The sequence below is a fragment of the Balaenoptera acutorostrata genome, chromosome 1 (assembly GCF_949987535.1).
Source record: "Balaenoptera acutorostrata chromosome 1, mBalAcu1.1, whole genome shotgun sequence".
NCBI classification, from domain to species: Eukaryota; Metazoa; Chordata; class Mammalia; order Artiodactyla; family Balaenopteridae; genus Balaenoptera; species Balaenoptera acutorostrata.
In genome coordinates, this window is record NC_080064.1 from 34,300,929 (window position 1) to 34,318,217 (window position 17,289).

Here is a 17,289-nt window from a genome sequence, read left to right on the forward strand (position 1 = left end):
CGGCTTCGCTGCCCGCCGCTTGGGGTCCCCGGGCGGCCAGGTCCCGGCGGGCGGGCGGCCGCCGGGGAGGGTCTGCGTCTGGGGAATCCCCGGCTCCTGGAGGCCGCAGGGAGGGTCTGCGAGGCGGCCTCCGCGGTGACAGGCCGTGTCACTCCGGGCGCCGCCCCTCCCTCCGCGCCCGCCCCGGCTCCCGCGCTGTCATTTCCTCCCGGGCCCTCCGGGAAGGGCAGTCAGGGAAGCCCCGGTCGCTGCCGCCGCCGCCGCCGCCGCCGCCGCGCGGGGCCCCTACTCTGCAGCAGCCGGCCCGGCGGGCGTCCATCGTCGTTCCCACAGTGCGCGGTCCCCGCCTTGCTCTCGTGTGCCAGCCCCGCTCCGGGAAGCCCGCGCCTCCCAAGGCGGGAATATACCTTCAGGAGCGCTGGGCGGGGCAGGCCTGGCCGGGCTCCCTGGGCTCCAGCCTCAGGGTGAGGGTGGGGCCACCCCGGGGCTCCCCAACGGCCTGACTTTGCCAGAAGCCACCGGATCCCAGGGTTTGGGACCTGAGCACATTGGTCCCCGCTTTGGCCAGCTCCCAGCTGGGACCCCCACGGGGCTGCTTCCCGAGGGAGCCAACGGCCGGGGCCTGGAGACCTCACCAGGATCTGTATTTTACAGATGCGGCACCCTGAGGTTCTGACTTGTCAGGTGATTCACCCGAGGTCAACTCTCTGCTGGACAGGGGCTGACCCTGGCTAACGCCAGGCCTGGCCTCTGCTGGCTGGGAACAACGTCAGGAGGTTCTGGGGCCTGGGGCCAAAGTCAGGACAAGAGTGAGGCAAGCTGAGTGCCCAGGGTGCCAGCTGAAGGAGGCACTCCCTCTCCAGGTCACAGAAGTTCAAGTACCCACAGGGTGACTGACCACTAAGCTGACCAGGGCTTCCACAAAGGCCTCGGAGGCCCCAGGCTTCCTCTGGCTCCAAAGTGATGGCCTCAAATTCAAGGCCCTGCCAGTCACAGGAGTAGGCTCCCTCTGACCAGAGGCCATCTAGACTCCCCCTGGCCAGAGGCCATCTAGGCCAGGGGCTAGTGGCCCCGGGGATTTCTGTGCCTTCTCCATACAACAGCTTCTGGCAGAGCCTCCACCTTCCCTCCAAAGCCAGGTTAGAGCAAACAAACCCCTCCCAGACCACCAGCTTTAATGGAGAAACCCCGACTTGCAAAGGGGAACTGCACTCCTAGGTGCCCTGGGGAGGGAACCACAGCTCCAGGGCCTGCAGGAGGTGGAGGGAGGTGTGATCACAGCCGGACACTCACTGGGCCTGCACACTCACGTACACAATTGCACACCCGCTGGCTGGTTGCCAAGGCTCCCAGCTGTTCTGTTGATCACCACCAGCCCAGTCCCCCCGATCTTCCATCAGCTCCCAGCGCTCAATCCCAGCTCTAATTGGGTCATCCCCTTTCTGACAAAGGCCCCATCGACCAGCTGCATCTCCTGCAGCTCAGCCCTCTGCGTCCTTTGCCAGCACTCTCTCCAACCTTACACCAGCTTTCATTTTTGGGGGTCTTTGCACAGACTTTCCTCTGTCTGAAATGCCCTCTCTACCCTTCCTGTGTCCTTCACACCCTGAATCAAGCCTGCCCTTGACATAAGTCTTTCTCTTAATTAGGGCAAGTGAGACAGGGTACCCTGTGGGATAGGACCCTGCCCCTCACTCCACTCCTGCCCTGCCCTCTCTGCCCTGCTTACTGTTCCTGGCTGGGAGCAGCTCCAGGTGGGAGCAAGTGGGTGTCTTATTATAATTCATATGCCCAGAGGGGTGACATTTTGTGATTTGCACAAAGGCTTAGATGACAGCCTTGTTCTTGCCCCAGGATGAGGACCCTCTCCTAGCTTTGAAGGGTGGCCCTGCCCCACTGGAAACTCCTAATGGATTCAGTCACCCTCTTATGTTGCCACAGGCAACTCAATGGTTCCTGCCTCTAGAGACGTACCCATCACCCCAAGTTGCAGTCAGCTGGGAGAGGTCTCCCCTCTTTCCAGATTGGAAGCTGCCAGGATATTTCCATCTTGGTTCTTCTCTCCTGCCAAGACTGAGAAGTTTACAAATGTTTGTTAAGTGAATGAATGATCCTGGGGGGCAAATCAAGAGACAAGCTAACCATAGGAGGGGCAGAGTGATCCAATTCAGAGCTGTACCTGAGGTTCCAGGGGTCCTGGCTAGGGGCTGTGGTGGAAGGTGGGTTCTCAGCCAGACTGGAATGGATGCTCAGGAAGCTGGGCCAATGTGCCAGCCCTGCAGAGGCTGCCTTGCCAAGGCCCTTTCCTTGGACCGCTCCTTTGTTCCAACTTTCTGTGGCTTGGGATTTGTCTTCCCCCTCCTTTCCCTTAGCAAACTCCTGTGCAGCCCCATCTAGGCAGCCTGGGACATTCCCATCCCAACCCCCAAACATACAGTCCATACTTCCCTTCTACAGCAAAGTAGCAGGGAAGGCATGAGGAAAGTGTGTTTTATCAAGCACCTTCATTGTGCCAGACATAGTCACTCTGGATTTTCCGGAACCCTGCAAAGATCCTGCTATTTACCCCTCAAGCCGCACTTCCCATCCAGCTGTGGCCCTCCTCCAGGCCAGGAGTGTCGGCCCAGAAGCCTTCACTCAGCTCCTCCTACAACCAAAGCTCCTTGTCCTCTGTCTTGAGACTCAGCCCCCATCCCAATTCTGGTGCCAATTCTCACTGGAGGCTAGAAGGTCTTCAGGACTGCAGCCTCAGAGCTCAGGGACACAGGATGGAGGCAGGCAGCCTTGCTTCAAGGCTAGAAGCCTGAGCCCAACTCTGTTCCGTGAGCCACCACCCCTACCCTGGGGCCCCAGGCACCTTTCCCATCCTGCAGCTGGATGGGCCCCAGGTGAGAAGGCAGGTGGTGCCAGGTGCCAGTTCCTTCCTATCAGCCCTTTCCCTGCGTATAACTGGGCCAGGTCTTGAGAAATTCCCAGAGCTTGGCCCTGGGGGCTTTCCCACATTCCTTCATTCTTCAAACATGAATCAGGCTCCTTCCCTGTTCTGGGAACGTGCAACACACAAACCTGTGTTCTAGGAGCTCTATCCAAGGATGGAGACTGGCAGGTAAACAGATCATCCCAGTGCAACTTGCTAAGTGCTACAGTGCTGTTTGCCAAGCTTGGGGCAGGGTGGGGGCACACAAGGTGAGAGATAAGATTCATTCTACTTCTGGGGCTACAATTCAGGGAGATTGTGGTCCAGGTGTCCCGGCTAGATTGCTGAATGCTTGTTTCCATGGAAACACTACACACACACACACACACACACACACACGCGTGCGCGCGCGCGCACTGGGCTTGGTTCTGCTGTGAAGCCAACATCATGCTGTAGAGAATTTACAGACTAAAAGAGATTGGAGCAGGGGAGATGACTGGCATCTGATCTGTCATCTAGGATGCTGTCTCTCCGTGAAATTTTGTTTCCAACTCCTAACAACCAAATTACAGATACAGTTTTGGAATACACCATGGTTTCTAAGGGCTGGGGACTGCCATAGTGGCCTTGGGAGAGCTTTCAAGGTGGGGCTGAGCAACTCACCCAGTAGAGTCTCCAGGGAATTTATGTTTGGGTCTTGCACTTACTTACCAGCCACCCTCTCTCCACCCTCCTGACCCCATGGCTATGATTTCCTGGATTCAGATGCTTTGTGGTGTTTTTCTGTTTGTCGATGTGTGTGTGTGTGTGTGTGTGTGTGTGTGTGTGTGTGTGGTTTGTGCTCTCTTGACAGATCTGTTACACCAGTCCTCACTTCTCACAGAGGTAGCCATCTCTCTCCTGGGACAGAGAACTAGGGACTCTTACAGTTTATGGAGAACACCTCCTGGGCTGCCGGTGGACTCAGTCCCAACCTCTCTCCCCAGCCTGAGGGCTGTGTTTCCAGCTTCCTGACTCAGTCAGGCACTCACTCATCCTTCATCTGATGCTGTGGGTAACAGCATGGGCCTTGGAGCCACAAGGACCTGACTTCAGTTCCCAGCCCCACTTACTGTGTGACCTTGGGCATGTTTACATGATGTTGGTGACCTTGACTTCCTCATCTTAAAGGGCTGCTGTGAAGATTTGACAAGAAACTGAAATAGAGCCCTTGATGGAGCACCCGGCACCTAGTAGGTGCTCAATAAACGGTAGCAACTGTTACTTTGTTCCCATATTGTGATCCAGAATCCTGCTCCTCCTATATTGTTTATCTTCATTAATGGAGGCGCCCATCATCCCAAGCCTGAGCCAGAATCCCTTCTCCATTCCGGCTGCCCCAGTCTAGGCCACCATCATCACCCAGTTACAACAGCCTTCTCCCTGATCCCCCTGCCCATCTCCCCCTCCCATCCATTCTCCACATAGGCGAAACTCCCTAAGACAAATTCAAGTGGGTGCCTGCCCAGCTAAATTACCCTGTCTATTAGTGCCTCTTTTAACAGCCTCAGTTCACCTGCCCAAGCCTCCCTCTCTCTGCACCACCCCACGCTCCCAGCATGCAGAACTGCTCACTGTTTCCGAACCTGCTGAGTGCATTTTGCATATTTAGTCCCCTGTACTGTTCCCCTTACTCATATTGCTTGGCCGGCTCCCATTCAGCCTTCCAGGTCAGCTCAGAGGCCATTTCCCCTGTGAAAGCCTCCCTGGTCCCCTGGGTGGCATTGGCTGCTTCCTTCTCTGTGAACCTCCACCGTTTGGTACAGATGTCCAGGCTTGTGCCCCACTATGTGCAGTCACTTCATTCATCTATCTGCCACCCCTTTAGTTTCTGCAACTCCATGCACAGCCACGTCTTCCTCATTGCCAGGAACGTCACAGGTATTCAGAGCATACTAAGGACGGACTTCTGTGCCTCTGGCCGTCCTGTCCAGTAAACAACTACAAGAGGCCACATGGCCTCCAGCCCACTGACTAGTTTTCCCCAAATGACAAAAGCATCCTTTTTTCCTACACTTTAGACTGAGGCTTTGGCTCAGCCTGAACACCACGTCTGCCTCACTCTGGCTTTTCACCAGTGTTTCTGGGGACTCCCACAGGGCCCAGTGAACCCCAGGTGGGGAGGGTGGGGCCTTTGGTTCCAGGAAATCAGAAGATTAGTCACTCCCCCTGGCAGCTGTGAGAACAGGTTTTCCCCAAGCCAAGGGGCCGACTTGCAAGATCATCAATAACAAGCACTATTTACTCTGCGTATGGCTTCGTGCCTTTCAATGGGAGGTGCAGCAGGAGAGCACCAGCTTCTAAGGCTTGGATTAAGGCAGTCTGTGTGCGGGTCCTGGCTCTGACCCTTACTAGCTGCTTAACTCTCCTGAGTCTCAGTTTTCACGGCTGTAAAATGGGGAGGATAACACATCTCAGGGAAGGATGATGAAGATCAAATAAGAGCTGATAAAATTAAAGGAGTCAGTGCATTGTGAGTATCAAGCAGCTGGCCTGTAGTAGATGCTCAATAAAGGGAGCCCCTCCCACCACCTCCACTCAAGGTCTTTGGAGGGTACTTTGATACATGAGACTCAGTCTTTGACAGTAGCTCATAAAGTGAGGGAAGGGAGGAAATGAGAACTTAATCGGACCCCATAAATATTAAGACAAGAAAAACAGTAACAGGTCTGACAAGAAAAAGTTTTGGGAGCAGCAGGAAGAAAAGGGAAGTTCTGGGATGGCCTTAAAGCTGTCTCCCCTTGCGTGACTTTTATCCAACAGTGATTGCTATCACCCATGTGGCCAGCCCAGGGCGAGAGACTGGGGATGGGCAGGGGGCGGTCAGGAAGGAGTCCCCAGGCAAGACCAATGAGGCCTGACAGGGCCTGTGCATCTGACAGTCTGGCTCCAGAGAGGACTTGCACACTCAGAAAATAACTACGATAACAGTGAATAAAAGCAACAGATGATGCAGAAGGGATGGTAAAGAGACATGTGTATGGGAAGGGGTGGGGCCTGGTGTGAAAGCTAACTTTTGGAGCCTCCATCTAACAACAACAAAGAAATCTAGAAATGGTCTCACTCCACCCCTGCCCAGGCTCCCTCCCTCTGTAGCCTTTCTGACCTCTCAGGGCAGGTGGTGAGAACTCCAATCCTCCATCCTTTGGCCTTGGAGTCCCCCTGCAAGGAGGGCCTGGCCTGGGCAAGATCACTCACTAGTTCCCTAAATGCAACAGGAATGTTCACATTCCATGTCTTTGCTCATGCTTTTCCCTCTACCAAGAATGCCCTTCCTTCTCCTCCTATCCCCCCATTCGCCCTTCCCTCTCCTTCGAACACTCTGGTGTTATTATTGTTTCCTGACCAGCCTCCCCACCCCAGTAGAATTAAAAGCCTCCTCCCCACAACATTCCTGTAACTTGCTTTGCATACATCATCAGAGCATCTATCCCATTATAGTGAAATATTTGTATCTGATGCCCCCACTAGGTTGGGAGAGCTCTGAGGGTCTATGCCTGGCACCTAGTAGGTGCTCGACATACAGAGTACCTGGACGGCTTCCTCCCATACGTCCCAGAGCTGGGGAACATGGAAGCATCTGCCACTCTGGCTGGGGATACAGATGGAGCCCCCATGGATCCCTCAGGAGCTCCAGGCCCTTAACACAGCCATGCTCCTTCCAGCCTGAAAACCAGCCCTCTGGGTCCTGTCTCCCCCAGGCCTTCCTGCTGATTTTGTGCAACCTGCCCCTTCAACTCCACCCTGAATCTGACTGGATGAGAATCCCAGCAAGCATCCTGGGGCAACTGGTGTACCACTTAGAAGGGGCTGGCTCAGGGGAGGTTGGGAGCAGAGGCAATGTCTCCAAGGGTGGCAGGTTGGAAGAGCTGGAGACCTGGGGAGGGAAAGGTGGGCACATGGATTTGGTGGCTGGTTCTGAGCTTGGAGGTGAAGAGTCAAGAGGAATCTGGGAGTGGGGAGGAGGGGATAACGGGTAATTTTATGTGGCAGATTGACAGGACCATGTGGTGCCCAGAATTTGGCCAAACATTACTCTGGGTGTGTCTGTGAGGGTGTTTCTGGATGAGATTAACATTCAAATCGTTAGACTGGGTGAAGCGGATTGCTCTCCCCAATGTGGGGGTCCTCATCCAATCCACTGAAGACCTGAATAGAACAATGAGGCTGAGGAAGCGGGAACTCCTCAGCCTGACTGAGCTGGGACACTGGCTTCTTCTAGGCTTTGGACTCGGACTGAAACATCAGCCCTTTCTGAGTCTCCAGACTGCTAGCTTTCAGACTGGAATTTACACGAGCGGCAAGCCTGGGTCTCCTGCTTGCCAACGGTAGGTCTTGGGACTTCTCAGCATCTGTAATTACACGAGTGAAGCCTTGTAACAAGTCTCAGTCTCTCTCTCTCTCTCTCGTGCACGCATGCACAATATACATATATATACATACATATATATATATATATATATACTATTTCTGATATATGTGTGTGTGTGTGTGTGTGTGTGTGTATCCTATGTTCTGATTCTCTAGAGAACCCCAACTAATACAGAAGGTGAAGGTATAAATTCCCCAGATCTCAGGAGGGTCCCACATTCCTTATTTGGCTTCTCTTTTGTCCAACAACTCTCCAATAAATGAGCATTTCCTACCTCCTCACATCCGGAGTTGGCTCCGCTCACCTGGGAGAGCCTCTTTGCAGATGGACACACGCTGTCACTCCTCTGGGGACCCCCAGCACTAAGTATGGGCCTAGCACTCAGTGGGTGCTCAATGTGCTAGCTGAACAAAATAGACACCTCACACTTATTTGGGTAGCCCTTGGTAGATTTGGGCACAATCACACCTGTACCTTCATGTCCTCTCCAAGGCTCTGCAAGAGGCAGGAAAGAGACTGTCAGCCCCAGCTGCCAGATGAGCAAATGGAGGCCCAGAGAGGACCTAGAAGCAGTCCCGATGGCAGAGGGGCCAAGGAAGGATGCAGCCCCGGGTCCAGGTGCCGCCGCCTCACCTGAACACATGCATCCTCTAACAGATGTTCAGTGAACACCTACTACAGGTTGGGCCTTATTCTGGGGACTTAGAGTAAGTACCTTAGTGGGCAAAATGGACAAAAAGCCATCCCCCCGTAGAGTTTACATTCTAGAAGGAAGAGCCAGACAATAAAGAAACTGAATAAATAAGTGAATTATATAACATGTTAGCAGGAAGTATATACAATGGAAAGTACAAGGTAGAACAGAGTAGGGAAATCAGGAATGCAGGGGTGGGAGGTGGGTCACAAATTTAAATAGGATAGTTAGAATAAGCCTCATTGAGAAGGTGGCATTTGAGCAATGACTTGAAGCAGGTGAAGATTGAGTCCTGTAGATACTGGGGGGAAGACCTATATAGGCAAAGAGAACAGCCAGTGCAAAAGCCCTGAGGTGAGAGGGTGTCAGGCATATTACTTGGGGCCCTGTAGGCCATTGTGAGAACTGTAGCTTTAGGAGAAATAAAGGCTATGGTTGGGGGCTGGGACCCCACAGCAGGCCTCCAATGGTTAGCACTCTTCCCAGAGATCCAGCTTGGGCAGGCAGTGAAAGAGTCTGAGGATGCCTGTACGGAGGAAGGAACAACAGACAAAGAAGAGGCAGGAAGAGATTTTTCTTGATTACCATCTTCCTCAGCTTCAGCCAGACACCTCCTGGCTTTTACCTGCATAATTCCTATGGGCCTGTCTTCTTGCTGCTGGAATTTGAGGTTAGGTTCCAGAGCACCTTGGACCCCCACTGGTGGAGAGGATACTGGACAGGTTATCTAACCTCCTAGGGGATGTGTTCAAAGCCAAAGTCAGACCCCGCTCCTAAGGGCTGTTTGGGGAAGCGGGGGGTGGGGGGGTAACTCCCTGGGGACATGCCCCTCTCAGGGGATTTGTAAGGAGTCAACCAGATAAGGGGAAGGAAAGCACTCCAGGTAGACTGTAGAGTTCTGGCCCCCTGGCTGGCTGTCACTTTGCCACTCAGCCTCAACAGGGAGGCAGGGGCTCTGCTTTGCCTCCACTACACAGTGACAGATGTAAGAAGCAGATCCATTCCCTCAGCCTAGATGGAGTCGCACTCAGTAGCCTAATTTTAGACTGAGCATCTGCTCTTCTGTCCCAGAGACTCAGCTCTGTCTGGGATTTGCTCCGTCTGGAATTGCCAGAGAAACAAATTCTGTTCTATGGGTACAGGCACTGGTGGCATCCAGATCAGAGCTGGCCAACGGGCCCTTGCCATGGGGAGGCCCTCCAGGAGCTATGCTACACCAGGACATCTGGGTCCCCCTTCCTGGTCTCCCATCTCGTGCCCACAGCCACGGATTCCTGCAGGTGCCATCTTTGATTTCCATTCTTCCCAGTGGGTTAAGCATGGGTCTGCTTCCACCTGAACAGGAGGACCTCCTGGGGGCTCTTAGCTGTCCTTCTACCCGCAGCTCCCAGCACAGGTCCTGAAGAGTTCATCCCAAGTAAGTACAGCCCAGTAAGACCAAGACTAGGGATGGCACTAAGGAAGGTGCTGCTGTTGGCAAATCTTCCCAGAAAGGCTTCTCAGAGGAGGTGACTTTTGAGTTGGACTTTGAAGAGTGGGTAGGTGTTTATCAGGGGAAAAGGCCACCCAAGGAGGGGAAACAGGTGAAGAAACAAAAGCTTGAAAGAGCATTGAATGTTTGGGAATGGCCTGAGGGAGGGAGGGAGGGGAAAGTAGGGATTTTAGGTGTGTTGGGGACACAGGGCCGAACTCTAAGCTGAGGAACTGGGCTGGTGGCTGCAGGTGAGAGAGCCCGTGAAGGGGGTCTTTGGAGCCTGTGCTCCGACAGATGAGTGTGGGTGGCTTCCAGGTGTGAAACCCAGGCCCTTAAAAGTGGGAGGGCCACCTTCCTTGTCCCCTCCCTCCATAGCCTGCCTGGTCCTGTGTGGTCTTACCCCCTACCCCTTGTCACACCAAACGGAGGGTATGCTGGGGGTACCCACTTGCCTCCCAGACTCCCACCTGAGTGCTGGGCTGCGCATTTCCACGCATCAGGCCATTTACCTCCCGTGCCCGGGCCACTGCAGTCACTGCTCCATCCTCGCCTCAATCCCCAGTTCCCATGGGCAGGATCCCCTTTTGCTTCTCTGGACTTGGCTTCTCCACCTGGCACTGCCATCTAAGATTCCTCCAGAAGGACCCTGCAGTCCGACCTGGCCTGCTCTCACCTCAGCCCTGCGCCGTGGCACAGGGGACGGCAAACCCTGATCTCCAGGCTACAGGCGCTCTACTGGCATCCTTGTCTAATTCCTCTTAACAATCCTTTCAGATGGTGATTATTTATCCCTTTTCACAGGTGAGGAAAAAAAGGGTTTGATGTGGTGAACTAGAGGCTGATCACACAGCCAGGAAGTGGTGGTAGGGGGGTGGACGGACCCCAGTCTGTCCTTCTTCCTCTCCCACCAGCCTCCCTCCAGCCCTGAGGGCAGGGCCTGGGCAGCTGGTGCCCGGAGCACAGGCGGTCACAAGACCTCTGGCCAACTTGGGTGGAGAGTGGAAAACTGGCATTAAAGGAAGCCTCTCCCAGAGATCTTACCTCGATGCCCTTGAGAAAGCAGGAGTTAAGAGCTTATGTAAAGAGATTTGCAAATATATCCTACAAAACAACATTTGGATGATTTAAGTGTTAAGGAATCAGAACCATATGGATTAAATGTCCCTGACGTTACGTATGGTTTTAAAAATTAGAAGGAAATGTACTGGGAACACACACACACACACACACACACACACACACACACACACACACACACACACACACACACACACACACACACACACACACACACACACACACACACACACACACACACACACACACACACACACACACACACACACACACACACACACACCGTAAGGCCAAACCACATTTTTAGCTTTGTGGACCGGGAGTTATTTGAAAAACAAGACACAGCATTCACCTAACTTCTACCCCAGCTGGCCCTCCCCCAGCCCCGCCCCTCCCCAGCCTCTGTCTTCTCCCCACCAAACAGGGCTCAGCTCCCGCCCTAGAGACCCAGCCTGAGAAAGAGGCTTCCCAGAACAGCCAGCCTGATGTTCTAACCACAGGACAGTTAGAGCCAAACAGCTGGGTCAGGAACGGCTGGGGTCTCCCAGAGACCAGATGGGTGGTCACAGGTGGCAGGAGGTACTGGGGATGCCAGTTTCCCAAGAGGGAAACTAAGTACTTTCAGAGAAGACACTGTGAAGCTCTGGGGAGGCAGACGCTCTGAGATGCAGCTCCACTTTCCGTTCGTAATTGCTTCTGTACCTCCCTCAATTCTCCCAGCCACCTGGCGAGGAAGGATTGATCACCCCCACTCCACAGGAGGGGAAACTGAGGCTCGGAAGGGCTGGGCGCTCTGCACAGCTGGCAGGCAGGAAAGCAGACTGCAGCCTGGATTTCCTTGTCACACACCCAGTGCTGGTCCCACTGTACCTCACTGCTTGAAGCAAACCAAAAACGTGAGCCTGTGTCCAGTTTAACTCTGAAAGTTACAAAAACCCTGGATTGTGTCAGCTGCTCAAAGTTGAAGAGTGTTTTGGGGGGACTCCCCAAATACAAATAAATCAGGTTTGGTTGTGACTCTAAATTGCACGTGGTGTTGAGCTGGGGGGAGAGGGTCTGTAATGCTCAGGTGGGGAAAAATTAGACCATCAGCAATTGCTTGGTCTGGTCCTGGGCGGGAAGAGAGAGGATGAGAAGGAAAGCCACTGCATGCCGGGTGTCATGCTGGATGCCAAGAGTGTGGCATCTCCCTGGACCTTCACCCAGCCTATGCAGAAGGTGGAGTTGCCTTTCTTCTGCAGAGAAGGACACACAGGTGCAGAGAGCCTAGGTAACGCTCCCAAGAGAACACCGCTGCATTCCTAACCCAGGCCTCTCCGACACCAGGCTAGAGCTCTTGTCCTAAACCCTGCCAGCTGGGGTCAAGCCTCCCCAACAGTGGCCAGGGCTTAACCAGAAGCAGGTTTGTCAGGAGAATTAAATGCCACACAGACACAAGCCCAGCCCAGTCAGGAGGGCTGGCACCGAGTCTGTCTCATGCACGGCCAGGCCCCTGTGTCCAGGCTCGAGCCTCATGTTTGTTAAATGACCATTAAACAAATCAATGGGTGGAGAGGAAGGAGGCATCCCCGCCCCTTCTCTTTCCTCTGTCCCTCACTCACACCATTGTTTTGTGGACACAAGTGAAGGCCTTCACACTGATGTATTTATCCTGGTGACACTTTATCCTGGTCAATGAGACGCATGCTTACAGCCTGTTCTGACCTCTCGGGGTGCTGATTTTAAGCTTGGGATATTCTGAGGACATGGAATAAATTCTCAGGGCAGGCACCAGGGAGAAAAGGAGAAAGGGCACAAGGATGGGGCAGAGAGGGTGTGACTTTCAGCTCTGGAGCTTCCTCACTCTCCTGTACCCAGGACCTCTCCTCTTATGTCTGGTCTCATCCCAAGCTGACCTGGCCACAGGCTGCCAGGACAGTGTCCTCATATTGGGATCAGATCAGTCACTTTTCAAGTAGTTTGGGGACTGCCTTTGCCCTCAGAGTTTCTTATGGTCAAATATGTTGGGAAAACACTGATTATTACACAGACCTCCTGGAGATTCCCAGTGTACACCCCCTGGCAGGTGAAAAACCCAGAAGGGAGCTGGTAAAGAAAACAGCTCATTTTTAATCTGCTCTTATTGGAAAAGAACAAAGACTCCCCCTCCCTCCACCAGAGGTCCCATCCTCTGTATACAATTTTTAAGCACACAGAGATCTTACAGTTCTGGGCATGAGTAGCCTAGAAGGCCCCCCTGAGGCCTTCCGTTGGCTTATTTACAGAACCCATCCTCCCACAGGCATGCCTGTTCTCCCACCAACACCCCAAATATTCTCTACTCCAGGCTTTAATCCACACCACCTCCCCCTATGAGCCCCAGGCCTGTCCTGCTTAAATCTTCTCAATGGCTTCCTTCTGCTCTTTAGACAAAGACCAAATTTCTTTGTGTGGTCTCCAAGGCCTCCTTCAGCAGCCCTGCCTGCCTCTCCTGCCTCATCTCCTCCTCACTCCACTCGAGGCACAGGGGTATTCTTTCAGTCTCCGCTGCCTCCGGGCCTTTGCACATGCCGTGTCCGTTGCCTGAAATGCTCTTCCTGTATATCCCTTCCTTACCAGTTAACTCCTCTCCAAACTTGCAATTTCAACTTGCACATCAGCTCCCCAAGGAAGCTCTCCTTGACCCCTGTGTACTGGTGTACAACTTCTCTGCATACTCTCTGTGTACCTGTGTACACTCTCACACCCTGGACACACTCACTCAGCACCACAAGCTTCGTCTTTAGAGCCCAACAAGTATCAACATTTGTAACTCCTTTTTATTTGTATAAGTTTTTTGTCTGATAACCAACTCCCTCACTGAAATATAAGTGCCATGGTTAGGGTAACGTGTGTACTCTGCTCACCACTGAATCCCCAGAACCTGCCACAGTAGCTGCTGGCCCGCAAGTTTTCCCAGCACTCTCTGAGAGGCCCTGAGTGAGGCAGAAGATGGTGAGAGGGTCACTGTGACCTCAATCTCTTCCCCGAGCCGGGTGAGGTGGAAGAACAGGGGACGCAGATTCCAGCCTCGGGTGCCTCAGAAATTCACTGTCAGAGTGTGACAAGGTCACATAATGCTTCTGAGCCTCAGTTTCCTAATCTGCAAGGTTGAAAGGGTGTGCCCATACAGAATGACTCCCATTTTTGTATCACGTTATCGACTCAGCTCTTTCTTCCAATCCCAGGGTAATAATGGGCACCATTGCTTTGTGGCTGTCCAGTATCTCCTCTTCCCTTTCTTCTGGTAAGAGTTCCTCAGGGAACTGTCTTCCCCAACTTCAGTCGTGATTCTGGCAGGGGTCCCCCTCACAGGCCTCCCAGTGTGTCACACTGTGTGGAAGAAGAAGCTCAAAGGCAGCAGATGAGACAGGTCAGCACAAAAAAAGAGAGTAAAGATGAGAAATAAAGATGAGAAACGTGGGGAAAATAAGAGTCTGATGACCCGATGACATTGTATCACTTCCTGGATCTAGCCATGCCTGAGGTCCATCCATCCAGTAAAATGAGACCATGAGATAACACCCAATCTCTCTCCTCCTCTTCCCCTCCTCTCTCTTTTCTTAAGTCAGATGGAATTCTGTTTCTGTTCCTTGCATTTGAAAGAATGTTGCCAAATACACCCAGGTCCAAAGTCATCCCATAGTACTAACCAAACAATCTCTGAGAAGGACAGCAGAAGTGAAGGTGAGCATGTGTCATGCTCATCTACTCTAACATGCCTCACATGTGTCATCCTGTCTAATCCTCACGACTAGCCTAGGTAATAATAGAGAAATACAACGGTGTGATGGGCAATAAGGGACACTAGAATAGGGTGTTAAAGACCTCACTTCTAATCTTGGCCCTGGCATGCACTAGCTGTGTGATGTCGAGCTGGTTTCTTAACTTCTCTGAGCTTACCTTTCCTCCTCTATAGGTAGTGATGCCTACATCAAAAGCTGCCATGGGGAATGGTGAGACAAAACAAACAAGCAGTGTTTCTGACTAGGAGAGACTTAATAAACATTAGCTTAGTCTGTCCAATCTAGAAGTCCTTTCTAGAAGGATAGTTCTATATGTCTCATTTCTAAGAATTAGTGTTGGCCATGGGTAAAAGAGGAGAGGGATGTGTGAGAACCTCCCAGCTAGAGTTCAACATCCAGTTAATATCCGACATTGGCCACTGGCTGCCGACTGTGTGGTGACACAAGATTGGCTGATGGGTCTACTTCCTCAGATGCTGGGCCGTAGGGTGCGTCCACAGGGATGGCAGCTCCAGCTGAGTGGTGACAGGTCACCAAGGCAAGGGGCCTGTTTATGGTTTCCAGATGTGTCTAAGCTGCTTCTAGTTTCCCTGGACAGTGTGGAAGGACAGGCCAGGACTCTGCAAAGGCTGACCTTGACCCCAAGTCCCCATCTAATGGGTCGTTGGCTTTACTGGAGTGAGGGCGGGGTGCGTCCCTCTGGGCTGGGCTGTCTGGGAAGTTGGACGGTCTGTGTCGCCTTCCAAAGAGCAATTCTGAAAACTGCCGCTCAGAATAAATATTTTGGTTGCTTTTTGCGATGTGGCCGTGGGGGAGACTTTCACGGAGTGTGGTTTGCAAGTCGATTCTCCTGGGTTGTTTACTCCCTGAGATCCCCACGGCCGGTTCCTGGCAAACATGTGCCGCGCTCCTGGGCTGCTGGGACCGCTCTCCCTAGAGAGAGGCTGAACTGGCTGGCCCTTCCTGGGGGTCCGATTGCGATGATGCAGTAGGCAGCCGGCTACCAGGCCTTCCCCACTGCCTGTCTCAACCTTGCCCTCCTTCGCCAGTGCTGGCCAAGCCTGGCGCTCTCCTAGGAGCCTTGTTCCCACCAACTATGGGGAAACTGTAATTAGCTGAGCTGCTCTAGGCCAGGGGCTTGGAATTCCTGCGGGCCTAGAGATGTGGCCTTGTCCATTTCCTCTTCCCAGCTTTCCTGCTCCTCTCCACCCCCTCACCTCTTCCCTGGGGCCACACCACACAGCGGGCGCCGCGCAGCCTGAGCAAGGCCACTGTCTCCCACCCATCCCCCACCCACCCAAGCCCTCTTGAGAGAAACCCCATCCCCAAGGGCCAGAGCATACCATGTCTCTTGGTTACAGCGATGGTGACGACTGTCCTACCCCCCTGAGGCCAGGTGCCTAGGGCTGCCGCGGCCCTGCCTGCCCAGTGTTTGTGCCTGCTTGGATCCTGAAGCCCTCCAGCCAAGAGGTCATTCCTAATTGCAAAGAGGAGGTAGGTACAAGTGGGAACATCAGGCCTGCTTCTGAGCCAGCTCAGCCTAGAGTCTGCTCCCTACTCCTGCCATGGCCAGATTTCTGGGGAGAGATGGATCCGTGAGATCTGGGTCTGGCAATCAAGACAGAGAAACCACAAAAATGGGGGGAAGTAATGTTTCCGGGCACAAAGTTAGGTGTTTGCAGTACGGGACCCAGGGCCCGGGGAGAAGATGCTCCACCGGGATGGACCACGAGGATCCTGGTTAAGGGAGTTCACGTCGTGACTCGGCATTTGGAACGTTAAAGACCCTTGTCGGGCTTCCCTGGTGGCGCAGTGGTTGAGAATCTGCCTGCTAATGCAGGGGACACGGGTTCGAGCCCTGGCCTGGGAAGATCCCACATGCCGCAGAGCGGCTGGGCCCGTGAGCCACAACTGCTGAGCCTGCGCGTCTGGAGCCTGTGCTCCGCAACGAGAGAGGCCCGCGCATCGCGATGAAGAGTGGCCCCCGCTTGCCACAACTGGAGAAAGCCCTCGCACAGAAACGAAGACCCAACACAGCCAAAATCAATCAATCAATCAATCAATCAAACATACGCATCTGATTCAAGATCCTCATTAAAAAAAAAAAAAAAAAAAAAAAAAGACCCTTGTCGAGGAGGCACCCTTGAGGCTGGGTAAATACTGTTCTTTCTCCCATCGCTTTTGCAACCCCCCAAAGCCACTCCCCAATTCCTTTGACATGCATCCATTTCTGGAGGGTCTGAGAGTTACCACCATGTGGACCTTCTGGAACCCCACCCCATTTTGTGGGTGAGGAAGCTGAAGCTGCCGGAGGCCAAGGGCCATGCCTGGGGTCCCAGAGCAGGAAGAGGCAGAACCTGGATTTGGTCTCATTTGTCAGAACCCAAGTCTAGGACTGCCACCATGGCGCCGTGGCTGCTGTCAAACACAGAAAAGCCAGAGCCTGTCGCCCCAGCTGGGTGCCTCGGGACTCTTGTGCCTGTGCTCGCAGCGAAAGTTTCTGGTCTCTCCCCACCCTCTCCTAGTGGTCCAGAGACCAGCTGCATGCATTTGGGAAGGGGGCTGGCGGCAGGGCGGGGAGGAGTCTGCACCCCTGGAACGGAAGGGAGCTGACCAGCCCGCACAGCATCCATGCCCAGCTGGGGCTCTGCTGGCGCTGTGCAGGTCAGGGGCGTCACTCCTTCCACAGTTCCCCTCAGCCCCAGCCTCTGGGCTCAGCACCTGAAGGTCCAGCCCCTCCCATCGCTGAGCTCATCCTACCCAAGCCTGGGAGGATGTGGGAAACCCAGTTCCACCAAAGGCTAGAATTAATTTTCTCACCATAAGCCACATGCCCCGTGGGTGTCCTGGGCTTGCCTCTGCTCACCTGCCATGGTCTTATTGTACTGCTTTGGGAGGAGGGGGGGCATCTCTCTGGGGGTCTGACCTGAGGCTCGTCCCGCTGCCCTCATC

At 53.7% G+C, this 17,289-nt stretch overlaps 1 protein-coding gene across 2 annotated transcripts in view; it reads right to left on the reverse strand.

The window, feature by feature from the left end:
- The window catches only part of HIVEP3 (HIVEP zinc finger 3), a 497,909-nt gene that overhangs the window by 129,022 nt on the left and 351,598 nt on the right, over positions 1 to 17,289 (reverse strand). The window lies entirely within an intron of this gene.